The sequence below is a fragment of the Microtus pennsylvanicus genome, chromosome X (assembly GCF_037038515.1).
Source record: "Microtus pennsylvanicus isolate mMicPen1 chromosome X, mMicPen1.hap1, whole genome shotgun sequence".
Classification (NCBI taxonomy): Eukaryota; Metazoa; Chordata; class Mammalia; order Rodentia; family Cricetidae; genus Microtus; species Microtus pennsylvanicus.
In genome coordinates this window covers 29,209,116-29,236,886 of record NC_134601.1, presented here as the reverse complement: position 1 = coordinate 29,236,886, position 27,771 = coordinate 29,209,116, and the positions used below count along the sequence as shown (strand labels likewise).

Sequence of the window (27,771 nt, the reverse complement as noted above, 5' to 3'; positions counted from 1 at the left end):
TGATCATTTTTCTTCAATGTTTCACAACAATTATTTTAATTTGTACATAATTTTAAAATGTACATAACTTAATAATAATTAAGTTTTGTATATTCCTATGTGTATGTACACATGGATTCATGTGGCTACAAAGGTCAAGAGAGGTCATACCTTCCTGGAGCTGAGGTATGGTCCTTCAAGGATGTTGGAAATGGATGCTGGAAACTACCTTTGATCCTCGGCAACAATAGAATGCACTCTGAACCACTGAGTCATCTCCCCTGCGATACTGTAGACAGTTAGAGTCCGTTAGCCTTTATAATGTTCATATTTTAAATTCCACTGTGTTTTCCCCTGGGTCCATGGAGTTGATGCTTCTTTTTTTTCTTGTTTATATTTTAGTTATACTTTTACTTATGTCTGTCTGTCTGTCTGTCTGTCTGTCTGTCTGTCTGTCTGTGGTATGCACATGATTGGCAGAGGCATTGACTCCTGATGGGGCTGGAGTTAAAGGCAGTTGTGAGCTATCTGCCATGGATGCTGGGAGCCATACTCACATAAACAGTAATGACTCTCACGTCTCTTTCCTCCTCCCTCTACGCCCTGAGTGCTGGTATTACAGGTGAGGGTGAACATGCCCAGAGGGTCAAAGAACACAGAGCAATTTACTTTCTAGACAATCATTCTGCCACGTGAGCTATGTCACCAGTCCCCATACTGTGGCTTTTTAAATTCACCAATGGCTTCTTTTCATGGTGTAGCATTCTCATTGAACAGCTACCAGAGAAATCAAGAATATAGCTGGGAATGTCCTGCACAGCCAGGGGAGCCATAGCAGTGTCTAGGGACCACTTGTAAAAATCCCCAAATGTGCTCCCACCACATTTGTGAAGAGATTCGAACATGGCCGTCAGATGCTGGGCAGATCTAAGTGCTGTAGCATCCTCGAGTCCAGCCTCTGGCAAGGACATCCTGTTCCCGAGAGCAAGTCCGCTGCCAGCAAACCTACCTAACATGCCCAGCAACAAGGGACTGGAGGCTGCTGTTGTACTGTCTGTGGATGTGTGTGCACAGCCAATGACCCAGACCCTGCAGAAGAATCACAAAACAGGAAAAAGGTTGGTCAAAGGATCAGACACATCCTTAAGATGAGTGATAAAGATATAAAAAAAACTAATTTGGAAATATAGCATAGTGTGTGGATATAGAAATGACAGAGAAAGAAGAACAGGATTTCCCTTGCGCAGAGATGTGAGTGTGTGTGTCCTGATGTGGGGCTGTGCCTCCCTAGGAGTATGGGGACAATGATGAAGGGACCCCAGAGATATCTGAGAACTCGGATTCTGTGTTTGGATGTCTGTACAGCAGTGGTTCTCAGCCTTCCTAATGCTGTGACGTGACTCTTAATACAGTCCCTCATGTGTGGTGATCCCAACCAGAAAATTATTTCTGTTGTTACATCATCGCTGTAAAGTTGTTACAGGTAAGAATCACAATGGAAATAGTTTGGGGGATAGACATTTGCTAAAGGGGTCAAGTCACAGGTTGAGAACCACTGTTCTAGAGTCAGAGAGATGTGGGACCTTCCTAGCCCCAGCAACTTTGGTTCCCTGAGCCAGGATGTCCTGGACCCATTTTACAAACACAGACTGGGAATTTCTGTGAGGAGAAAACAGAGTGAGACCCTATGCTCTGAGCTGTGCTTCCCACTCTGTGAATTGAGAGCATCACACTGCTCATGTGCTAATTTGGGGGTCTTTAGTGATAATATCTGCTTTAAATACCAGTCACAAGTTCCTGCATATGTGACAGACTAATGTTGATATATGCGATTGGAATTACAGGCTGGCCTTGAACTCAGACATCCAACTGCCTCTGTCTTGTGAATGTTTGCTCCATGCCCAGCTGTCAAAAATACGCATTTCTAAAGGCAGTCTTCTGGAGAAAAAGGGACAAGCAGTTGCTGCAGAAATTAGAGACTTATTTCACTTCAACTCTGCCTAAAACATACTCACTTCCTTCATCTGTAAATCTGCCAAGAGCAGTACATGATGTAGAACAGCCATTTTCAAAAATACAGTGAATTTTAGGTTCACTTTTTATGAGACAAATGTTAGATTCTTATTCTTTTGGAAATTATGCTACAGTTAATTGTACTTAGGAAGTTTACATCTGAAAATTATTCATCAGCAACTCGTTATCAAATTGATAAGTTTTACAATAACTAGTTTGGGTATTCAAACTATCCTGTGTGAATACACGTGGAATAACTGATGTCAGTAAATGGAAGCCCTGTGTCTCCATGTGGTCAGAGATGTTAGAGCAACGTCTCTACAAGGAAAATGCACAGCGCATACAGGTGCAATCTGCCCTCTCCCAGACAAGGCTGCACAGGGCGGCTCTCCCGCTGATCACTGCAGCATGGCTTCATCCCTCTTTCAATCCACTTCCATCCCTCCCCTGTCTTCTGAAACATCTCCACTCTCTCCACACACTCCCTGATCTCGGCCTCCCCAGGCCTTTCTCTGTGCAGTGCCAAGTCACCTTCTACCAAAAGGAATTAAATCATGACAATTCCATAACTCACCTTCCACACTGATCATATAATCCAAATGTTATACACAGCTGACAATGACACACATATTCCTTTCTATACTATCCCAAGCAGTGTGCACATTGTCTTCAAGGCTCTGGCAACTGGCCTGTCCTCTGCAATTAGATCCACTGTTCTCCATGGAAGCAAGCACGCCCACAACTTGGTTTGTGCACGGCCTTGCTTCTATTTGTCATTGAGGACTCAGATCACATGCTAACTTCTGAAACCTTTAGGGGTAACATCACATACAACAATCCCCATCACAACTATTTCCTGTCCCCTTTATGATCTTTAAAGCGCCAATAATACACAGAATTGCTGTGATTACTGATTTCTCCTGCTTACTGACAGTTTACCTATCTAACACTATATACAAGGACCCCTGCTAGTCTTCACAGTGCAGGAACAAGGTGCTCACAAAAGAGTCCAGTATGTGAATATCTGGATAAACGTACACGAAGGAATTGATTTGTCTGTTTGATATGCTATGTAACACACTGGTATTTAAGGCAGTAACAAGAGAACATGGTATGGAATTGAGCAGTCTGTGACTCCATATCCTGGAAGACAGAATATCAAACCCACTAGCAATACGTTTTAACATGGACAGCCATCAGAAAGAAGTGGCTATGCCACACCCACTTCCTAGGGTTGGAATCAGTGTCTGTTTTGGACCCAGATATCTACCATTTTAATAAGCACTCCCTCTAAATGTGATGCAGTAATGCATGGCCCATTCGGGAAATGGTCTGATAGGGATGGCTTCCATTTCAGTCCTGGTCATTTAAAGGGACCCCTACAGGTTTCAGTCATCTGGGGAGTCTATGAATGCTATTGTTCCACAGTGTACTGCTCTTTCCTGCTACCTGCTCAACACGATGTGTTCCTACAAGGCATCACTGATCAGCTGCTGGTCACACGGATGGGAAGAGAAAAGGAAATGTCTCACCTGGTGAGTCCTACATGATCTTGTCACTCTTGCTCAGGTAACAGCCTGGCAAGACCACACCACACTTGGTTCTTCTCTACGAGCTGGTTCTGCATGTAGAGTTCACAGTGTTCTCCCTTGTTCTACTAGAAGGCAGAGTAAGAGTAGAGAAATCTCATGGAGAGGGGAGGAAGGCAGATGAGAATGCTCATGCACTCTACTGTACTGAATATAGGGATGGAGTAGTCTGTCTGCATCCAGTCAAGTCAAAGATGTGCAATGACATCCTCATCTTCTTTGTTCATCTCACGGACCCTTCCTATACACACCCATGTACACATCACACATACACACATATACACACACACACACACACTCACACACACACACACACACACACCATTGGCACTTACGACTCTCACATACTGAAAACAAGGGCTCATGTCAGCTTCTTGTTAACCTTCTGCGTGTTCTCTCTGCCTTCCGTTGTTCTCATCATAGAAGAGACCTGACATTGACAGAAAGAGGAGACAAAGTGTCACTGACAACTAGCATTTGGTGATTACTGTCTTCTGGGGGTGGTCAGATAATCCAGAATTCTAAGCAGATAACACATGAAGAGCAGGTCCACTTGAATGTGTGTCCTCGCACGGGCACGTTATGGGATAATTTAACCATCAAAATATATAATGATCACAAAGGAGTACTCCTTTAAAAATGGGTGTTTCTGAGTGGACACAAACGCATGAGTAAATACATTAATAAGCAAAACAGATAAAAGTGAAACTTTACTCAAAGACAAACAATGCTTGTAGACTAGTAACTGTACAGGGAAGTAGGTATCAGAGCAACACTTAGCAGGCATCATGGTAATAATCCATATGGCAAGAACCATCCATAAAACACCCCCTCTGTACACAGTCCATAGCAGACACTGCTAAAATCTGCATTTCTGATGGGAAAACAAGAGGGGAAACACACGAGTACTGACCTTGATCCTTTTCTGTTGGGAAAAATAATATTAGATATTTTGAAAATAATTACCTAAGTATTCTTCATAATACAAACCTTTCTGGAGTTACACATACATACCTAATTCTTCACATGTATCCCCTTCTTTCTCCACAACCGTGATCTCAACACCTCCCTGATGGAGCTGGCTGGGAGGTGAAGGACTATCTCTATGATCCAAAGATTCCATTTGGGCAAACATTTGACCTGTGGCTGCCTTAGAAAAATTCCCCCAAACTGGGTGTTGGACATTTGTTTCTTTTCTCATAATTCACTTGCAACTTCAAAATAATGAAATTGAAACAAAAGCAAATATATGTTACCAAAGACATTTTCATCATAGAGAAAGAAACCTGTCATTCCAACCTAAAAGAGAGCTTCTGTTAAAATCAACCCACAGACAGTTGACCACAGTGAAATGTGTAAGCTGTAATTTAAAATGCCTGTCACTGGAGATAGCATCAGGAAATATGAAATAATTAGGAAAACTCTGCCCACTTCTCTGTAGTGCCTAGACACTGAATGGGACAAATCATTGCTGAGAATAAAGATGTATAGATTCGTCCACTGTGGTGATATTTTGTTTCTTCCCTGACAATAAAGCTTGCCTGAGGATCAGTGTGTGCAGATAGTCACTAGTTAGCCATAGAGCACAGGCAGTGTTGGCACTCACCATTCCCAACACTTAAAAAACAGAACTCTGAGTTCAAGGCCATGCTGGGCTACATTAGATTGATCCAGTCTAAAATAAAAAGAGAGTCAGGCAGGGGTGACTCACACTTTTCTGTTTTTCCTTTTTTTAATTTATTTATTTATTTATTAAAGATTTCTGTCTCTTCCCCGCCGTGGAAGAGAGGAATATAAGGTAGGGCGAGGCAGGAGATCCAGGCATTCAGTCTGAGGTCTTTTAGAGACAGGATGATCCATTCGGTCTGAGAGTTTCATAGAGGAAAGAACTGGAAGCTGGCTGCTCTGCTGTTTTGATCTTATAGATTCAACCTCCTAATATCTGACTCCAGATTTTATTATTAAGACCAATTAGAATTCACTCTGCAATCACCTTCATGCAATGGAAGATACCGGTGTCTGTTCTCCTCAAACAGACCTATAGATCCAGTGCAATACCAACAGAACTCTAACAGACTCTTCATAAACTAATGGGCTTATTCTGAAACTCACAGTGAATATGAAAAACCCCAGCTTGAAACAACCTTGTAAAGGAACAATGTTGGAGGATGAACACCTGACTTCCAGACTCCTTATAAACCTAGAGAAATGAAGACAGCGTGCCTGATTGGTAATGACAATAAGACAGAAAAGAATATGAAGGGGACAGAAGAGTCACACACGTGTGAGGGGACACCTTTAGCAAAGACACAAAGACCCTTCAGTGAAGCAGGCATATGCTCTTCACTGAGGTTTTCTGGGACTACCTGTAGTGGTAGGGAGGTACAGCTCAGCACAGTGACCAGCAGCCTGAGGATCACCCTGTCCCTTTGATGACCTTGACCCTGGTAAAGATGAATCTACGATGCAGTAAAGAATTTCAGGAAAAGCCAGGATGAAGCAAAGTTGTGAGCTTATTAATCCTGTGGACAGAAGCTCACACAGAATAAGGATGGCTCCTGCATGATGGCCTGAGTGTGGACTAGAGAGAGACTTGAGATTAGGTGTCATTGCAAAGGGTGTGTGAGGTGGGCAGGGAGGGAGGTACAGTGGGAGAGGGAGAAATGGGAGGATTTTTATGGCTCTAAAGTTACATTGCTGAAAGAATGTAGTTCAGAAAATTTCAAGGTTAAATTACATTAAAGCCTATATTCAGGTTTTAAAATTAACTATAAGAATATTTTTACTCTTTAAATGGGTTCTATTTTTCCATTAGGAAAAAATATTCAATAGGTTATCAAAAAGTAAAAAATGAAAATAAAAAGCAATGCCTTTAACTGTGCTTATTCCTTTTAAAATTTCTTTCAGTAAATTAAATTGTAAGGTGATTATGTGAGTTAGGAGAGAGAATAGAGTGCTATCATAATTCATCTCAAGGCTACAAGTATTCTGCCCCTAAGTAAGCATAACTGTGTTTTTTATTTTCTGCTTTTGAATGCTTTTCCACAGAGAAGTCTGTGCACCACATGAGTACCTAATGCCCACAGAGGGTACCAGACTTTATGAGATCTCTCGGAACTGGAGTTACAGACAGTGTAAACCATCGGGTAGGTGTTGGGTATCAACCCTGAAGCCTCTGGAAGACATCCAGTGATATTAAGGAATGAACCCTACCTTTAGACTCTAGTTAATTTGTTGTTATTTTTAAACATTATTTGGGATGTCTTTAGGAATAGTTGCATCATATCTGCAGGTAATTTTGGCTCTATCAGTTGGGTTGAGGTTTCCTGAATGTCAGAAAAATGTAAAAATGATCACAGGGTGAGGGGCTGTGTATTCCCTCTCATATCCCCTTCAATGCCCTGTCTTTCTGTCTTATTTTGGGACAATGGGACCTCCCCATGCACAAATATAAATATAGACAAGCGTATATCACAGGATACAAAAGTCAATCGAGAATGAACAAATGATCTACGCAGGACTAGAGCGACATCTCAGAAGTTAAGAGTGCCTTTTGCTATTGCAGAGGACCTGACTTCAGTTTCCAGCACCCAGTTCCAGTCTCTGAGCAACAGTGACAGGAACCCCAGTCTTCCCCCTTCCTAGTGAAGAAGGGTTAATATTTTAATTAAAATGAGTTTTGTGTCCCAAAGATTAAAACAATTGTTTAGTCTGCACCTTAGCTCCAAAGCAAACCGGAATTCAACCTGTAGAAGCAGTTAGCATTTGTGCTTCAGGGCAGGTGGGATTTCTGAGTGAGGTGAGCTGGATTCAGCTATCTGAAGCACATCCTGGCACTTATCTCAGCCGGGTCTCCCTGACTCTCTAGAGGCAGTGTGACACCCTGCAGAGTGGTGTAGCAGGTTCTGTTATCAGGCACTCCTCTCCTTGGGGGCAGGAAAGGCCGGACCAAGGACCTCTCCCCAGTTGCCTCTGGAACTCCTCTGTGGGGCGTCTGCAGCCTCGACATCATCCAGGTCCAGATTTTATTTTCTTTCTGTGAAAAAAGCATAAACATATCATCAACCCCAAATATATATAGGTCGGGTTTTTTCATAATGCATTGAAAGGGCTTTTTCCACCTGGCCCTAGCAAAGGTCAGCTTGGTGTTACCATGCCAGATCCGTTTGCATCAGGATCTGCTTGCAACTTTTATGATTTGCTTTGAAGGAACCTTGTTATGCTCCACAATTTTTTTATTAGCCCTATATGCAGTTCTTCCATTGGAAGAGCCATTTGTAAAATTTAGCATAAAAGGCGTGCTTGCAGGGGACCCGAGGGGCTAGTGGCGGCGGGGGAGGCCACGCGGACAAAGGCGCTGAGGGCAGCAGGCCATGGTGTCCCAGGCCCCTGCTGCCGCCGCCATGGGCGTCAGCAATATATGCGCCCAGGAACCCGCGGAGCTGTCGCCTGCGGGGAGGATCAAGGCAGAGGGTTCAAAGGCTGGGGAAGTTCTAGGAAGGAGGCCACTTGGGAGATCTGTTCCTTCTCGAGAGTCTAATCCAGCACTGCCCTTGGGAAGGAGCTCCCCTAGGAACCCCCACAGCCTCATGCTGGAGGCAAGAGTGGATATGCTCGGCTCCAGTATGATCATCAATGGCCCGGCTGCAGACCTCGGTGCTAAAGAGGCCAGCAGGCCCTCGAAGAAGCAGCCTGGCAGCGTCCAGAACCCTGGGCCATCCACCCGAGACCGAGCCCCTCAGCATAAAGGACAAGATATCCAAGTGGGAAGACAAGAAGGAGCCACCCACTCCTGAGCCTGCCAGGCCAACAGAGGGCCAAGAGAACTACTTGCCATCCTGCGGGGTAGAGCGGAGAGGCAGCGAGGTCACCAGAACAAAGAATGGGTTGAGGCTTGAAACAGAGAGCTTGGAAAATGACAGCGGAAGGACAGCAAAGACCACGTGTCAGGACACAGACCGGTGGCCAGGCCTGAGGCAGAGTGATGGGCAGCCGGAGCCCAGCCAGCGCCGAGGTGTCGAGCTGAAGCCCAGTGACTTGCGTTTTCAGAGTGACCACCTCTCCGTGCTCAAACAGGTCAGGAGACTGGAGAAGGCCTTGAAGGATGGCTCTGCTGGTTTGGACCCCCAGTTGCCGGGGACTTGTTATTCCCCACACTGTCTGCCTGACAAAGCAGAAGAGGACCAACACATTCCCGAGAGTCCTGGAAGTGGGGGTGCTTTCGCAGCTGGCCGCAGGGCCCACCACTTGGAGGACAAGGAGCCAGGCCCTGAGGCTTCAGAGGAGTGTAAAGGCCAGGAGAGTGTATACCCGGGCTCCAGGCAGTGTCCCCCGAAGCCTTTCATCAACCCCCTTCCCAAGCCCCACAGAACGTTCAAACATGCAGGAGAAGGGGACAAGGACAGCAGTCCAGGGAGCTCAGGCATTGGCTTCAGGAAAGAGAAGAGAAACCTGCCTGCCCTGCCCTCTTTACCTCCCCCTCCCCCACCGCTGCCCTCCTCCCAGCCTCCTACTTCTGTGAATAGAAGGCTGTGGACTGGGAAGCAGAGACCCAGTGCTGACCACAGGAAGTCCTATGAGTTTGAAGACCTACTGCAATCCTCCTCTGAGAGTAGCAGGGTGGACTGGTACGCACAGACCAAGCTGGGACTCACACGCACTTTGTCGGAAGAGAACGTCTACGAAGACATTCTAGATCCACCTATGAAGGAAAATCCGTATAAGGACATCGAGCTACACGGCCGCTGCCTGGGCAAGAAGTGTGTCTTGACTTTCCCTGGATCTCCCACCTCTTCCATCCCGGACACTTCCACCAAGCAATCTGTGTCCAAGTCTGCATTTTTCAGGCAAAATTCAGAGAGAAGAAACTTCAAACTGCTGGACACCCGGAAGCTGAGTCGGGATGGAGCTGGGTCCCCAGTGAGAGCCAGCCCCCCCCTCTACACCTAGCAGCCCGGATGACACTTTCTTTAACCTCGGAGACCTACAGAATGGCAGGAAGAAGAAAAAGATCCCCAGGCTGGTATTGCGGATCAATGCCTTTTATGAGGCCCGGAGAGGAAAGAAACGGGTGAAGAGGCTATCCCAGTCCACGGAGAGCAACTCAGGAAAAGTGACAGACAAGAACAGCGAGTCTGACAGCGACACCGAGGAGAAGCTGAAAGCCCACAGCCAGCGCCTGGTCAATGTGAAGTCCCGCCTGAAGCAGGCCCCTCGCTATTCCACGCTTGACCGGGATCTCATAGAGTACCAGTAGAGGCAACTCTTCGAGTACTTTGTGGTTGTGTCTTTGCACAAGAAGCAGGCAGGGGCTGCCTATGTGCCAGAACTCACCCAGCAGTTTCCTCTGAAGTTAGAAAAGTCATTCAAGTTCATGAGGGAGGCTGAGGACCAGCTGAAGGCAATTCCCCAGTTCTGCTTTCCTGATGCCAAGGACTGGGCTCCCGTCCAGGAGTTTACCAGTGAAACATTCTCGTTTGTCTTAACTGGAGAAGACGGGAGCAGAAGGTTCGGTTATTGCTGAGGATTGCTGCCTGGAGGCAAAGGGAAGAGGCTTCCTGAAGTTTATTGCATTGTGAGCCATCTGGGATGTTTCAGCCTCTTTTCAAAGATCTTGGATGAGGTGGAAAAGAGAAGAGGCATTTCCCCTGCTCTGGTGCAGCCCCCCATGAGGAGAGTCATGGAAGCCCCTTTCCCAGTCCTGGGCAAAACCATCGTTGTCAAGAACTTCCTGCCAAGCTCGGGAACTGAGGTGATTGAGCTGTGTCGGCCCCTGGACTCCCGGCTGGAGCACGTGGATTTTGAGTCTCTGTTCTCCTCCCGCAGCGTCTGGCACCTCATCAGTGATTTTGCCTCCCTGCTCCTGGAAAGAAGGGTCATCTTCATTGCGGACAAACTCAGCACGCTGTCCAAGTGCTGCCATGCCATGGTGGCGCTCATCTGCCCCTTCAGCTGCCACCCGCCACGATTGACATAGTGTGCTCACCCACGCCCTTCCTCATCGGGCTGCTCTCCAGCTCACTGCTGCTGCTCAGGGAGCTGCCACTGGAAGAGGTCCTTGTGGTCGATCTCATCAATGATCGGTTCCTCAGACAGATGGAGGACGAGGATTCCATTCTGCCCCGGAAGCTTCAGCTAGCCCTGGAACACATTCTGGAGCAGAGGAATGACCTGGTCTGTGACCAGGATGGAGGCCCACTGGACTGCGTGCATGGCCCTGAGTTCAGCCCCTTGAATGAGGTGGTGTCTGAAGCCTTTGTCCGATTCTTCGTGGAGATTGTGGGCCACTATTCCTTGTTCCTGACATCGGGCGAGGAGAGGAGCCTGCAGCGAGAGGCCTTCAGAAAAGCTGTTCTCCTCCAAGAGCCTGCGCCGCTTCCTGCAGGTCTTCATGGAGACCCAGACTTTCCATGGCTTCATCCAGGAGCGGGAACTACGCAGGCAGGATGCCAAAGGTCTGTTTGAGGTCCGAGTCCAGGAATACCTCGAAACCTTGCCCAGCGGAGAACACAGCGGAGTCAATAAGTTCCTAAAGGGTCTGGGCAATAAAATGAAGTTTCTCCACAAGAAATAACCCTCATTTTGGCTCGAGGGAAGACCTCCTCCACAGGGACCACAGATCTCCAACAGAGGTCTGAGAGGCTGTGGGCTGAAGGCAGTCCCTAGCCCCAGCTCCTCCTAGAATGGGGCCTGTGAGCTGGGCCCGTGGCAGGTGCTCAGGACAGCCCTGGAAGGGACCTGCCAACATGCAGCTGTTGTTAGTGTGGTCGGTTCTGGGATCTTTATATCTAGGTATTAAAAGAGAAGAAGAAGAAGAAAGGCGTTTGGGTCTTCATTCTGTTTTGCCAGGGCTAAGAAAACTCCCTCCTGCCCTACCTCATCTCTTCTGGGTCAGCTGTTGACAGCTGTGGAGCCAGGAGGAGGGAGGAGATAGGTAGAGTGGCTGCCACCGCCCATCCAGGTTCTTGTGGACTGCTCTATGACGCCACCTGGTGGCAGAGACTGTGAGCTTCGCTGTTCTTGACTGGGGTTTTTGCCCCTTAGAAGGAAGTCACGTAGACCTGTTCTTGCCCCAATGCCACACGTAAAAAGAGGAAAACTTGTTAATTGTTAATAAAATATTCTTAGGGTCCTGAAATGGATATTTTCTGTGGCTTAGCCGTGACACTTAGACCTCTGCTGTGAACCTATTCCTCATAGCTGACAGACCTTTCAGGCTTCTGTAGTTGGTTCTCTTATTGAGAGGGAAGAGCTGGACAAGGTCACAGTCAGATGACCTGTGTGGGACAGTGGGAGTCTGTGAGTCCTGTGTGTACACAGGAAGGTTCTCAGGCTGGCCTTGGACTATCACCCCAATACTGTGGACACCCAATGGATTGTATGAGAAAGTAACTTCTAGCCCACATGGCCTGGAGTGGGGCGGGAGTAGTGGGAGGGGGTGTGGCTGAGGCGTTGGGGGAAGCCTGAGTGAGAATGTGAGCATGGGGGCTCACACAAGCGCCTCGGTTTAGTTAACTTTAATGATAGCAATGCTCTGTGTATTTTTATACTGCCCCTAAGTGATCACTTTTAGTATTTTGGAATATACAGTCTTTTCTAACTTATTTTCTGTTGTACTGTTTTACTTAAGAACTCCAAGTGAATGAATAAACAAATATCTTTATCAACATTCCTAGTGAGTGTATAATATTCTATAATATTATGAATGTTTTTGTATTTGATATAAGCATAAAAACAAAAATAAATTTGGGGAAATGTGCTAAAAAATTAGCATAAAATCCTTTAAGGGATTTTTTGCTATAACATTAGCAAAATACAGTTGTGTGAATTGTAGCAATGATCTGGGAAAAGATTATTGTTTTTGGCTTTGAATTGAGCAAAGACAATTGTCCAGGAATCAGTCTTAAAATTATCAGTGAATCTATTGTTTAGTATAAGAAACACTGATCATAGTCAATATTCTGTCAAACCATTTTTCAGCTTTTATCCTGTCCTTTTGTATCAGACAGGCTACTGTTTTAAATTAAGAGTTTAATATCTTAACTGGCAAAACTGGGAAGGTTTAGCCATAAACAGCATTTTTTTATAAAACTGTTGTAGAATAAGTTTGTACTTAATATACACACTTGCCATAGATGAATTATAATTAATATACTGTATTTGTTGATTATTGCATACTTTACCTCTTGATTTATATTTTACCTGCTTGAGTATCTGTTAGGCAGCTTGCTTAAGCTTTCTATTGAAAACTGTTTTTTTGTAAGAATTTTATCTATTGGCTCAAGGTCCCTCATAAGAATATTATAACTAGAGCTTTAACCATTGGACATCCAACCAAAAGTTTGTAAGCTAGCCTCCTCTTAAGTTTTAAGTCTGCCTTACAGATAGGAAAATGGAAAAAGGAAGCATTTTAACTAATAATGCTGGCCTCATTAGACACCAACATGTAGAAGAATGAAAATAGATCCATATCCATCTCCATATACAAAACTTAAGTTTAAATGAGCCAAAGGCCTCAGCATATAAAAATTATGTTGAACCTCACAGAGAAAAATTTTTTTTGAAGTACACTTTGCCACATCTCAAACACAGCCTCAGTGGCACAAACATTGTGAGAAACCATAAATTAGATCTCTTAAATTGAGAAACTTTTGTATAACAAGGCTATATAGTGGGAAAAGATCTTTACTTATCATAAATCCCTTTCAAAAATATATGAAGAACTCAGGAAATTAGTTATTAAAAATTAATCCAATAAAAATATTTGTTACAGACCTAAACTGAAAACTCTCAGACGAACTTAAAAATGAGAGACACCTAAAAAATGTTTAAGCAGAACATCCTTTAGCCCTCAGAGAAATGCAAACCAAAACTCTGAGATTTTATTTTATCCTTGCAAAAATGACCAAGATTAAAAATTACTGCTAACAATTTATGCTTAAGAAAATGTGGGTAGGGAAAAAACTCCATTGCTGGAAGTGCAAACTGACAGTCACCTTTGGATCACACATAGTATTGAAAAACCTGGATAAACCAGACTCCCCCAGCAGGAAGAGAAGAATCAAAAATCCAGGACTAGCCTGTTCAGCGACCCTGCACCAGGAACTGTCTGAAGACAAAGCCAGACCTTTACCTCGAAAAACAGGTTTTCCAGCTGCAATTATCACAGTACTGTTTTAGGAACTAGCGGATTATGACCCTGGGAGTGGTCCCGAGGCAGGGAGCTGTCCTCCTGCGACCACCACTGGATTTTTGGAATTTATAACCCTCCTGGACCACTGGGCTGTGGCCACTTTTCAAAAATTTTCTCTTCAGGTCACTAGAGGCTGAACTCCTCCCCTCTCCAACTAAAGCCACTTGCGCGACCTCAGCAAGGACGGCCTCCAGCGAGCCATGGGGGGGCGCCATCCCAAGACCTGAGTGAGAGTCTCCCCAGCACTGGGGGACCCCCATTATGCCTATTTTTTAAAATTAGGCAAATATTTACCTCAAAACTTAGCAATACCCCTTTTGGGCCTAAATACAAAGTTGTTTAACCATAAGACCATGGGCTCAGACTTGCTTACAGCAGAATTACTTATCATAGCCAGAATCTGAAAATAACCCAAATGTACCTCTTTTACACCTAGGATGAGACATCATCCTTTTAAATATCCATGAATACCACAAAATATCTTGGAGTAACTTTAAGCAAGCAGGACAGAAGTTTGAGTCCCGTCATCTCTGCTTGTGAAGGCGGAAATGTTTTTTATTTTTAACCAGTATCACTTGGTAGAGTATAACTCCTGCCCTTGATAAATTTAGTGAGAGGCCGGAGTCTCAGCAGTCTAGCCTGAAGCAACACCTGTAAGCAGGAAAGGACCTCAAGCTGAAACAATACGACTCCCACCCAAGAGCGGGCCATACAAATGGAAAAACTTGTATGAGAACTTTAAATCTTGAAAGATCCCCGACTTTCTTGGGAAAGCAGAAGAAACACAGCAAAAATGACAATTTTACTGAAAGCAATCTACAGATTCAGTGTAAATGTCCATTAAAAATTACAGCAAAGGGCTGGAGAGATGGCTCAGTGGTTAAGAGCACCGGCTGCTCTTCCAGAGGTCATGAGTTCAATTCCCAGCAACCACATGGTGGCTCACAATCATCTGTAATGAGATCTGGTGCCCTCTTCTAGTGTGTGGGCATACATGGAGGCAGAATGTTGTATACACAATAAATAAATAAATTTAAAAAAATGATAGCAACATTTTTCACAGAACTCACATACAGATTTTAATGTAAATGTTCATTAAAATTATAGCAAAACTTTTCACAGAACTCGAAAGAACAAACCTCAACTTTATAAGAAAGAAATAAAAACTCAGGATAGCCTAAACAATTTTAAAAATTTTCTGAATGTATTACAATCTTTGATTTTAAAACTTTTTTACAGAAACACAGTACTGAAATTAATCTACCTTAGATATAAACTTAGACACCAACAAACTAAAGATTTTTGACCAAGAAGCAAGATTTTTTAAAATGGAAAAGAAGCATATTTACTGTCCTAAATGAAGCTGCAGCTTTTTGAGTCTAGATTCCTTTATAGCAAACCTGCCTGTCAGCTTTTGCTCCATATGGCAGGGGGTTAAAGACATAGGCTCTCTAGCCCTAGCAGCCAGCCTGCTTGGCAGGCATAGCTGTGTGGATTGTACCCTAACTTCTCGCGTCTCGAGGGACTCCCTTTTGAGTCCGCAAGCAAACACATAAATCTCTCTTTTTGACTCTTACTCCTCTCTCCCTGATTGATTGATTAAATTCCTGTATGAATTTCTCTTCCTTTGAAAGTCCCATATCTTTTTGGACTACAGTGATACTGCGCCTACCTCATTCTGCAGATCTGTCCGAGTTCTACAGCCGCAGAATCTTCTTTTTTCTTCTTGTTGTTGTCCCGGGACCGCGCATCTTCGTCCGATAGTTGGCCTTGCTCCGAGTCACTGGTTCAGGCTCCACTGTAAACCGCTTTGGGTGGTTTACTCAGTCTAGGGTCTGTAACCCACCTGGCAGTTCAGTTATTCCAGGGTCCCGGAGAGGCACTATCTGGAAGATATGGGGGGAAAGAGGAAGAAGGCTAGGCAGATTTGTCGAAGCCTCCGTTTATTAGAGACAGGTTTACAGTTTATATAGGGTAAGGAATTGGGGGGGGGGCACAGGGGCCTGGACTCTTGTCGCATGGTTCACATGGTTCACGTTGGTCACTAGGCCAGGAGGTTACATTCGGTCAGGTCACATAGGCGGGGAACTCACAACTAGGAGTTGGCACACCTAGTTCTCTAGATAGTTTGGAATGTGGGGCTGGTTCCTAACAGATAGCTCTCCATTAACAGCTAATTTGCGTATGGGGTAGCCTCTGTCAATAGAACAATTCCTAACACAATTAGGGGTGTGGGGTTCTCTGCAGACTCCCCAGGGTGATGGTTCCTGTAATGATTTTAGGAGGAAACAGCTCCGGAAACCCTATCTTTAGACTCTAGTTTATTTGTTGTTATTTTTAAACATTATTTGGGATGTCTTTAGGGATAGTTGCATCATATCTGCAGGTAATTTTGGCTCTATCAGTTGGGTTGAGGTTTCCTGAATGTCAGAAAAATGTAAAAATGATCACAGGGTGAGGGGCTGTGTATTCCCTCTCATATCCCCTTCAATGCCCTGTCTTTCTGTCTTATTTTGGGACAAGCAGACCTCCCCATGCACAAATATAAATATACACAAACGTACATCGCAGAATACAAAAGTCAATCGAGAATGAACAAATGATTTACACAGGACTAGAGAGATATCACAGAAGTTAAGAGTGCCTTTCGCTATTGCAGAGGACCCGACTTCAGTTTCCAGCACCCATATGGTGGGTGACAGATGCCTGTAACTCCAGATCCAGGGGAACTGACAGTCTCTTCTGTCTCAGTGGGTATCTGCACTCAAACGTGCATACGGCACACACAGACATACAGGCAGACCCTCAGTAAATAGGGAAAATAAACCTAAAAGAAATCCAAAATACAACCTAAACATGAATCTTGTAGCAGAATACAATTGAATGTTCAGGTTCATGAATTACAAACAAACTTCTTAGATACAGCAAACCCCCTTTCATTAAATGAAGAACTGGATTGTTAAGAATTCCATAAAGTGAGAAAATGTCTATTCTTCCAAATATATAATAGAAACATATTTTTATTACCTGGGAAAATGAATGTGGGAAATTGTATATCAGATGACGGTCTTCTTGTATCCAGAATACAGAAAGCTTCTAAAGGAGACATTAAGAAAATAGACAATTCACGAAATAAAAGTTGTCCAGAAGGGTGAGTAGATGCTCCACTAAGAGAAACATACAGCATCAACATCCTTAACACTTAGGGAAGAGAGACAGGTGACTCTGAGGGGACTCTCGACACCCCCATAAAATACTCAGAAATAAAGACTTGTCGTATGAAGACCTGGCAAGGCTCTGGAGGATGACTCTCCCATACCCACTGCTGGTGGCCATGGAAAACAGGACAGAGACTTGGAAAAATCTTTTTCTGTTTCTTCATATGTTAATTGTCATCTGGCCATCACAACCCAAATATATAACCTGGAGAAAGAGGACATATTTTCTTTTAAAGACTTATTTATTTCAGCTCACAACAGCTTTATATACAAGACACTGAAATTGAAAACAACCTCAGCAACAGGCAACAGGCAAAGACTAATTTCCCAAAACCAGCACGGCAGTTTTCAACTCTTAACTCCAGTGCCAAGGGATTCAATGTCCTCTCTTGGCTTCCATGGACAACAGGCATGCATGAGCTCTTCATACCTATATGTAGGCAAGCATATACACACATGAAATAAACTAAATTATAAAACTTGCTGTGTAGCTATACATTGCTACACTATTTAATACTAAGAATGAACAAATATCATGGGCAACAAAAGAGATAAATTTAAACATATATTCAAGATGAATGAAGGCCAGATGTCTCTAAACTCTGGTTCTATCCTAATACATTCCAGCATATATAAATTTGTCTATAATATCAGATTGTTGTATTTTTCTGCAGACACGGTATGGCAGTGGTTGGTTATGAGAACCTAAGTAACATAAAGAAACTTTATCGATTGGTAAATAATAATGAAACTTGGACCTACCTACCTGAGTATAAGAAGATGGCTATTGTCATTATGGGGCAAAGTGGAAAAATAGTAATTACGTTTAATATTTTCTGACTTGGACTTCAGAGATTGCCCCATGGTTAAGAGGACTTGCTGCTCTTACAGAAGACCTAGGCTGGGTTCTCAGCACTCACTATGTGGCCCACAATGGACTGCATATCTGTTTCTAGGGGAAACAACACCCATTTCTGTCCACAGCAGCACACCCTGATCCTGAAACCAGAGCAAAAGAAACATACACTGACCCTGAGACTAGAATCAATTTACTGGCCCTGAAACCAGAGCCCAACGTTTAAAAAAGGCCAGTGAAATAAACACACTTTGCCCCTGAAACCAAAGCCACAGAAACACACTCTTCCACTTACCAATTCGGCAAAACAAACTAACCAATCTCTCAGCATAAAACCAACCAATCCCTGCGCAGGAAAACCAGCTGATCATTGAGTATGAAACCACCCTGTACCTGTTCAGCTGGGAGCTGCCTTTCCCACTCTTGCAGGGGCAGCCACCTCCTGTACTCTTCCCTCCCAGTGAATCTCTTGAATGTGGCTTGGTGAGACCTTCTTTGCCTAAGAAGAACAGAGAAGCAGTGACTTCAACTGGAGACAAGCTGAGGAGAAGGGAGCAGAACTGGAAAAGCTTCTCCTAGCAGTACAGAGTTGTTACTCTACTGAGGATCTGAGCAGAGTTGTAACAACCTGGCTGGGGTAACCGTCCCCTACCAGAGCAGAGCTGTTCATTTGGGGCAAACTTTCCCTGAAGCAGGTCTGTGAGCTCCTAAGCTTGAGGTGAATTTGTGATATTCATTGACGCCATCTTAAATGGATTCCTCTAGCCAATACTGGGACAAATGGAGCATGGAAATAGAAACAGCAATAGATAAAAACAGTTTAGGAAAATGGGTATTGAGCCATAATGATATAAGTCAGCACATGAGTAAATAAATATGGAGATAAGCAAGCCCTATACTAAACACCAGATCATCGTTGAAGAGGACCAGGAGAATTATAACTCATAACTTAACACAGCAGTAAGGGATTAACTTTCACACATATATATCCAGGGACAGATTTGCACAAGCGTGAGTATATACACAACACACACTAACAATTGTCAATGTAAACACACAGCTCTCACCCCAAAGGAAGAAGAGAGTTCATTCTGGAGTCAAATATCTGTGAGTAAACATGAGAGAGACAGGTTTATGTTAGTACAAATTACATGTTACAATGTGAAAACAGTTTCATGAAGTTTTTATAGTAACAGAATGAAGAAACTATAGACTCTATTTAAGTACATTGGCGATAATATTAAGTAGACTATTATGGTAAAGCAGAGAAACCTCAGCTACAGGCACTAGCTGCTATGTGATGACACGCAGTCCTTTGACTGGTAGAAACTTAAAGCTTTGTTAAGGAAACATATTCTGATATTTTAAATGTGAGGTCCAACGTCATCTTTTAGTGACAAGTGTTAGGTAAGTCCAAAACAGGGGGCCCAATGAGTGGGTACCCATGGGCTCAAGAGAACACGAAGGAAATTGTAATTAGGCCCTGGGACTGCGACTTCCACCATCTCCATATCACTGCAGGTCTAAGAGTCAATCAACCAGTCTTTGCAGACCAGCCTCTGTCAAGGAATTTCTGTACACACACACACACACACACACACACACACACACACACCTCTCATTCTCAATCTCCTAGCTCCCTGGTGTTTACTGAGAGCTCAAGGGGTACAACCACGTTACAACAGATTCATCTCTGACCACACATGGGATGGTGAGAGCTACTAACATATGTGGTTTGAATAAGATTCCTGTGGACGATGGTCATGGACTTGTCTCTTGGACATTTCTCTCATTTGTTTCAGATTGTCAATAATAACCTGTAAATGCCGATAAGAAAATAGGGACAAGCTGCATTACACATCAAATAACATTTTCATCATGGGATAATCCATGCTTGCAACAAAAAATATCCCTGTTTCATTGACACTTGGTTGTTGACAGTTTACAGAAGATTTAATAATTTGTTCACAGAAAAAACAATACGTATCAATTTGTTTAAAAAATAATAGCAGTTATAGATGAATCAAAAAGTACAAATATTTGTGCATAATCCCGACAGATAAATCCATGGTGCTGATAGGCCAAGAGATTTCCAAACATTGCTGAATTGGAGACAACCTGTCTTAATGAAGGACAACTATGTTCACGGCTCAAACAATTCATTATTAGTAAGATGTCTGTTGCAGACAATGAGGAATACTGAGAACTCAAGAACAATCGCAGTGGGTTTTTGATCCTACTGCAATTACTGGCTTTGGGGGAGCCTAGGCAGTTTGGATGCTCACATTAGGAGACCTGGATAGAGATGGGCGGTCCTTGGGCTTCCCACAGATCAGGGAACCCTGATTGCTCTTCAAGGAGATGAGGGAGGGGGACTTGATCGGGGGAGGGGGAGTGAAATGGGAGGCGGTTGCGGGGGGGGGGGAGGCAGAAATCCTTAATAAATAAATAAATCAAAAAAAACTGAGCTACAGATTCGATGCACTAACAATAAAATAGCACTTATTCTTTTAAAAAATTGAGTGGATAACTCTAAATATTGTAGACTAAATACATAGCTTGTGTAAACCTTAGAAACAGACAAATGTTAGAGCACAACATTGCCTGATAGGAGACCTCTGTGTGAACCTACAGTAATTGGACCAGCATGCTATTGAATCAAAGTTGGCAAGAAAAATCTAAAACCAACAGTCCACGCTCACATCCACACATTTACAGATCACTGCCTATATCGAGTCAACATTTTTCCTGTACCCGATGCTGGCATCAAGCTTGTGTGTAGTGTGTGTAGTGTGTGGTGAGAAGAACTGACCATACTCCTGCTGCAGCCTCCCAGGCACTGGGATAACTGGCATATATACCATGACTGGATTATTGGAGAACTGATGTTTCACAAATAAACAAGGCAATTTGATGCAGAAAGATGGCCTTTCAGGAAGCAATATGAGGCAAGTATATAGCCAAACCCACAAATATAAACTAGGACCTACATCGTATCATATGTGAAGACCATTCAAAATAAATTACAGATGTAAAAATAAAAAAATCAGCATATAAATGTCCAACAGAACACAAGAAGAAAATCCCTGTCACTGGGTGCCAGGCAAAGATTTCGCAGACAAGACACCGAAAAAATACCGTAATTGAAGAACTAGAGAAGGTGGGATCTTACAATTTAAAATCTCCTGCTCTTCCAAAGACATGCATGAGAATTGAGATGATAAGTCTGAGGCTAGGAGAAAAGTTAGAAATACATACATCTGATAAAACATTTCTATGAAACATACGGAAAACCTCAAATGTCAGCAAGCAATCTCACGCACAGAGTGGGAAGTCGGGATCACAGAGTGCTCATTTGGCCTCATTTCCCTCCTGCTCACTCTCCCACAACTCCCCTCCTGGACAATGGCTCCAGCACAGCCCTGTACAGAACAGCACAGGAGGAGGCAGAATGGTCCCAAGTCTCTCTCCTTCCGGAGATACACAGGCTGCAAACCGCGAGGTACGAGTGGTCCTACTTGGGTCTGGAATCCCTGCATCTGCCTCCCAACCCTTAGAAAGATTCTGGTGCTCACCTCCGGGAATCCATAAGCTCAACTCAGTCCAAACACCAGGAACTGAATGCTCCTTTCCAGGACATCGTCCGGTCGCCATTTGAAAATGGTCGCCATAATGACCCCGGTTTCTATGACAACCACAATGCTGCCTCCCCCTTAGTAACCAGGAATGGCTCCACCCAGCCCTCCCTTACTTTCTCTCTAAGGAAGAACTCTTCACCCTTGTTTTCACCCAAGAAAGCATACCCATCATCTGAGAAACTGTCCCCACTACGAATGCAGAGCTTTTCTTTTTTTTTCGCTCTGTGAACAAAGCATATCCCTAAAAGCCTGACCACGTTGTACTCACCAGACCATGGTGGTGTCTATGGAAATGTGGTCACAAAGATGAACATTGCTGTCACGGTGACAAATGAGCAATTTTATCCAATAATTAGCTATGCATATATAACCTCATCACGGGACTTTAAATTCTGGGACACCTTGCACAGAAACATCCTGAAAAAAGAAAATCAAAGGTTAAAAGTATTGTTTTGGAGATGCCGGGGCTCGAACCCGGGGCCTCATATATGCGAAACATGTGCTCTACCTCTGAGCTACATCCCCACACCTGCTAACAGCTTCATCAAAGCCCATGTGAATTCAGCGACACCGAGCCAGTAGTCAGAGTCTCTGCAAAGGTCTGCATCAGGTCCTTTGAGCATATTGGATTCCAGGTTGAGTTTAGTGCTTTGATAGGATTCTTGGGACATTTGTTGCATAAGAAAACAATCTATTTTCAATCAAAGGAAAAATAATAACAATAAAAATAATAACAACAACAATAAGAAGAACAAACCTTATGCTCTTTGAAGCATGGTAAGCTAACAATGAATGATACTTTGAATTACTCAGTCCCATCAATTTTACTTCAACCTTACCTGCAGGTGGTTCAACATGCCAGTATCATGGGGAATTAATAATTATATGTTGCTGATATGCGGTCATATCTGAGAGTATGAGTATCTTCCTGAAACCCTCTCTAGCATACCTCCTTTCTCTTTTAAAACACGCCTTAGTTTCCGGGCTTGAAAGGCAGTTTTATAATCTTGGTCAGGCTGCTCATTTTGTTTCTTAACTTAGCCAATACTGTCCATCACTCCATTTATGGCAATAACTAAATGTGCGGTAGCTATTGGTTCATAAAACCCTAAGGTTCTGTCACTTTCTGCATGTTTATGTATCTCACTGCATGCTTTGTAAGTTTCAAAAATGAGAGGTTTTCTGAAATATGTCCTCCTTTTCACACATCACCTAGTATATGTCTCAATATACAAAATCATTAAATAAATATTTCATGTATGTTCAGATGAGTGAGAAAAGTGAGTATTTTTTACAAGAAAACAATCTATTTTTTTCATTTACATACCAATCCAAGTTTCTATTCCCTCTCCTCAGCCCATTCCCTCTTCTTACTCCTCCCCCCACCTTCATCTATTCCTCAGAGAAGGTAAGGCACATTGCCCAGAGGAATTAATACCTGGGCTTTAATTTAATTCATTGGTCCATGTGTCTGATTTTATGCCAATACCAAACTGTTTTTATCACTACAGCGCTATGGTGAAGTTTTAATTCAGGGATGGTGATGTCTCTGGAAATTCCTTTATTGTACAGGATTGTTTTAACTATTGTAAGTTTTTTTTTCTTTTTTCACATGAAGTTGAATATTGTTCTATAAGTCTGTGAGCAATTGTGTTTGGATTTTGATGGGCATTTCTTTGACTCTCTAGAATGTTTTTGGTAAGATTGCCATTTATATTATGTTGGTCCTACCTATTCAAGAGCATCCATGAGCGTGGGAGATCTTTCCATTTTCTGATATCTTCTTCAGTTTCTTTCTTTAGAGACTTAAAGTTCTTGTCATATAGGTGTTTCAGTTGTTTAGTTATAGCTACCCCAATATAATTTATATTTGTGGCTCTTGCAAAAAGGGATGTTTCTCTGAGTTCTTTCTCTTTATTTTATCATTTGTATATAGGAGGGCTACTGATTGTTTTGAGTTGATCTTGTATCCTGCCACATTTCTGAAGGTGTTTATCAGCTGTAGGAGTACTCTGGTAGAGTTTTTGTGGTCACTTATATGTACTATCATATCATCTGCAAATAATGAAAGTTTGACTTTTCTTCCTTTCCAATTTGCATCCCTTGATCTCCTTTGTTGTCTTATTGCGCTAGCTAGGTCAACAAATACTATATTGAAAAGATATGGAGAGAGTGGACATCCTTGTCTTCTTCCTAATTTTAGTGGAATCACCTTGAGCTTCTCTCCGTGTAATTTGATGCTGGCTGTTGGCTTGCTGTAAATTGTTTTTATTGTGTTTAGATAGGTTCCTTGTATCATGATCTCTTCAATATTTGTACTACAGATGGGACTCAAACTACCTCATATTCCATATATAGTACTTGGGGCATGTACCCCAAGCACACTTCAACCTACCAGAAGGACACTAGCTATTCCATGTTCATTGCCACTCTATTCACAATAGCACAAAAGTAGAAACAACCTAGATGTCTCACAATAGAATAAGGGATAAAGAAAAGGCAGTACGCTTATATGATAGAGTATTATTCTTATTTTAGAAAAAAGACATGAAATTTGCAGGTTAATGGATGGAACTAGAAAAAAAATTCTGAGTGAGGTAACCCAGACTCAGAAAGACAAACATGGTATGTACTCACTTCTAAGTGGATATTAGATGTAAAGCAAAGGGTAACCAGGCTGCAATCCAGAGCTCCAGAGAAGCTAGGTAACAAGGAAGACCCAAGGAGGGATGCATGGATCGCCCTGGGAAGGGGAGTTAGATGAGATCACCTGGGTAAACTGGGGGTGAGGAGGTGGTGAAGGAGAGGCAATGGGGAAGGAGAACATGAGGGAACAGGATGGTCATAGAAAATGGAGTGGGAAAGCAATGAAAGAGGGAACTTGATAGAGACAGTCACTATGGTTTTAGGGAGAAACCTGGTGCTAGAGAAATTCCCATGAATCCACAAGGATGATCCCAGCTAAGACTCTTAGCAGTAGTGGAAAGGGTTCCTGAACCGGCCTTCCCCTATTATCAGATTGGTGACTACCCCAACTATCATTATAGAGGCTTCCTCCAGTAATTGGTGGACTCAGATGGGCCTTCTGTATGTGGAGAGATAGTTGTGAAGTTTGGACTATCTGAGGGGGCCCCCGGCAGTGGGATCAGGATCTGTCCCAGGTGCTCAGCCTTGTTTGTTGGTGCCCATACTCTATGTTGAGATGTGATGCTATCCTTAATGCAGGGAGGAGGGACTTGTTCCTGCCCCAAATTAATGTGCCCTTACCCCTTGGGAGGAGTGGAGAAGGTGTGAGCTGGGGTGGGGAGGCAAGGGGAGTGTGAGCAGGGGTGGGAGGGAGAACTGTGGATGGAATGTCAAATGAAATTTTAAAAAACAAATTGATCAATTTAAAAAACAATAGAACCCACCCCCAAAATCCTTCTAGCCAAGACTGGTGGGCCATGCCTACAGTCTCAGCACTTAGCACGTGGAGAAAATAGAATGCAAAATAAAATAATAAACATTATTCATTATATATGATAAATGAAATACAAACATACAAGAATATTTCTTGCATAAATATGATAATAATTCACCATTGTAGCAACACTCTCTTTTTATTGTATTTATTGAGCTATGCATTTTTTCCACTCCCCTCCCTTTCTCTTTCCTCACATTCAACCCTATTCTGCTCCCAATTTACTCAGGAAATCTTGTCTTTTACTACTACCCATGTAGATTAGATCTATGTAAGTCTCTCTTAGGGTCCTCATTTTTGTCTAGGTTCTCAGGGATTGTGATTTGTAGGCTGTTTTTTTTTGCTTTATGTTTAAAAACCACTTATGAGTGAGTACATATGATAATTGTCTTTCTGGGTCTGTGTTGCCCCACTCAATATGATGTTTCTAGATCCATCCATTTGCCCACAAATTTCAAGGTGTCATTATTTTTCTCTGCTGTGTACTACTCCATTGTGTAAATGTACCACATTTTCCTTATCCATTCTTTGGTTGAGGGGCATTTAGGTTGTTCCCAGGTTCTTGCTATGACAAAAAAATACTGCTATGAACATGGTTGAGCACATGTCCTTGTGGCACGATTGAGCATCCTTTGGTTATATACCCAAAAATGGTCTTGCTGGGTCTTGAGGAAAGTTGTTTAATAATTTTCTGAGAAATTTCCATACTGATATTCAAAGGGGCTGTACCAGCTTGCACTTCCACCAGCAATGCAGGAATGTTTCCTTTACCCTACAATCTCTCCAGCATAAGTTGTCGTCAAATATGATGTGGGATTCCCCTCTGTAGGCTATGAATATCATTGGTTAATAAAGAAGTTTTTTGGGCCTGTGATAGAGTAGAGCACAGGTAGGCAGGGAAAACTAAACTGAATGCTGGGAAAAAGGAGGCTGATTAAGAAAGAAGTCATAAAGCCACCACCAGAAACAGCCATGCTGAAACTAATACCTAGACTTATCTGTCCCATAAAATCGATTCAATAAATCCTTGAATGGATTAAATAATTAATGGGTGGTCAGAGGAATGAATGAACCATTCATAGTATGAGCTTTACAGTCAAATAAACCTATTCTTTAATCTCAGCTTTGCCACTTACCAACAGTGTGACCTTGAGAAAGCTCCCCTGAGCCTCAATTTGTTGTATGACTCACAGGGCTGATTTAAGAATTTTAATGAGATAATCTGTGTAAAGTGTTCAGCACAGTTCTTGGCATATAGGAAGCATAAGTGACATGTAAGATAATTACAAAGCTCTTTGTAAAAGTGCATACTTGAAAATATAAAAGATGGGATTCTCAGCTATATCCTGACTGGGGTGACTGAACATGTCCTGCAAATCTTATACTTTACAACTGAATAAAATCTCTCTCTACCCGCCCCCATATATGTGTATACATATATACATACATACACACACATACATATATATCTCAGTTTGATTATTCATCTAACTATTGATGAACATGTATCTAATCTAGTCTGATTCCATTTAACTTTTGTGAGTATAGTCACAGTGAACATGGATGTGCAAGTTCAGCGAAAAGCCCCAAAAGTGAATGGGTCACCCTGGGTACCCTATCAGCATAAGCAAAAAGGGGAACTCACCGAGAGGAAGTCTATCCAGTCTGGCAGAGAGGGTCTGCTGGAAAAACAGAACCTTTTGATAGGAAACCTCCATCTGTTAAGAAAAATCTTAAAACGATCCTCTCCACCCATGCAAAATAACTCCAATTAGACCAGATCACACCAAACCAAGATGCTCACGTTTAATGACTGCAATGTTCTTGAGAGTTCCAGGGAGCCGAATTAAAGAATCCACCTTAAACAGGTAGGATACATTCCCCTCAATTCCCTGGTCCTAAATTTTTTTTCCTTAATTTAACTTTGTTCTTTGTTCTGCCAATACCTTAAACAGGATAAGAGATACCAGACATTTCCATGCCATAGACACCGGTCAGAAGCAAACAGACCAGCTATGCCAGGATGTGGCCAGCACATAGCCTTCTCAGATTCCCGCATACAGCCTTCTCAGGTTCCCTGCCCCCAAAGATAATGCCCACAAATCAGCAGGAAGCAGTTTTGAGAATTCGCCGCCCCAATTCCTTCAAACTGTAGTGTCTAATCTGCTGCTTTTTAATATAAGAAAGGCCTGGGAATGGTTTTCTGTCTCTTTAAGAGTCAAGCCAAGCATACTCCCTCCCCCATCCAAGGAGGCAATCTGATCTTCAGCTTCCTGCCTGAGCATGTTCTCTTTTCCATCTTTCTCTCAGAGAGGCAGCTTTGCTTCTGCCTCTCTCCCCACTTCTCAGCTCCCCATTCTCTTTCTTTCTCCTCTTCTCTCTTTCTCTCTGTCCCCCCTTTCACCCTTTCCCCTACACAACACCCTGGATAAACATTCAACCTCACTCTGCATGTCGTGTCTATTCATGTTTCTGTCTTCTGCCTGCCTGCCTTGTGTCTCCCTGTCTGGGACCAGCCATTGCAAAGGGACCAGCGTCCTGTTCTGCCTGGGGTCAGCTGCCTGCTGACACATGGCCCGCCACCACCGCTCTGAGACTGGCAGCTGTCTTGCCTGGGAAGAGGGTGGGGAGACAGAGAGAGAACATGCAAAACCTGTGACCATATGTTAACTAGCCTGTGAGCGTGGTTCTGACCCTTCCTGGAGAGGGGTCAGGACTTGACAGGCAAGGCAACTCCCAGTGGAAAGGGGCTAGGATGAATGCCAGGGACTAGGATGCTGCTTCCAATCCTCCCAAACTCATTGGAAATAGGGGTGTTAGAGGGCT

General features: G+C 43.2%; 1 non-coding gene and 1 pseudogene across 1 annotated transcript; one reads left to right on the top strand and one right to left on the bottom strand.

Moving 5' to 3' along the window:
* Positions 1–7,939: 7,939 nt before the first annotated feature.
* LOC142840220 (DENN domain-containing protein 2A pseudogene) lies at positions 7,940–12,247 on the top strand (annotated as a pseudogene).
* Positions 12,248–21,938: 9,691 nt separating this feature from the next.
* Positions 21,939–22,010, bottom strand: Trnaa-cgc (transfer RNA alanine (anticodon CGC)). Its single transcript has one exon. It is a non-coding gene; the product is annotated as a tRNA-Ala (tRNA).
* Between the last annotated feature and the right edge of the window lie 5,761 nt (positions 22,011–27,771).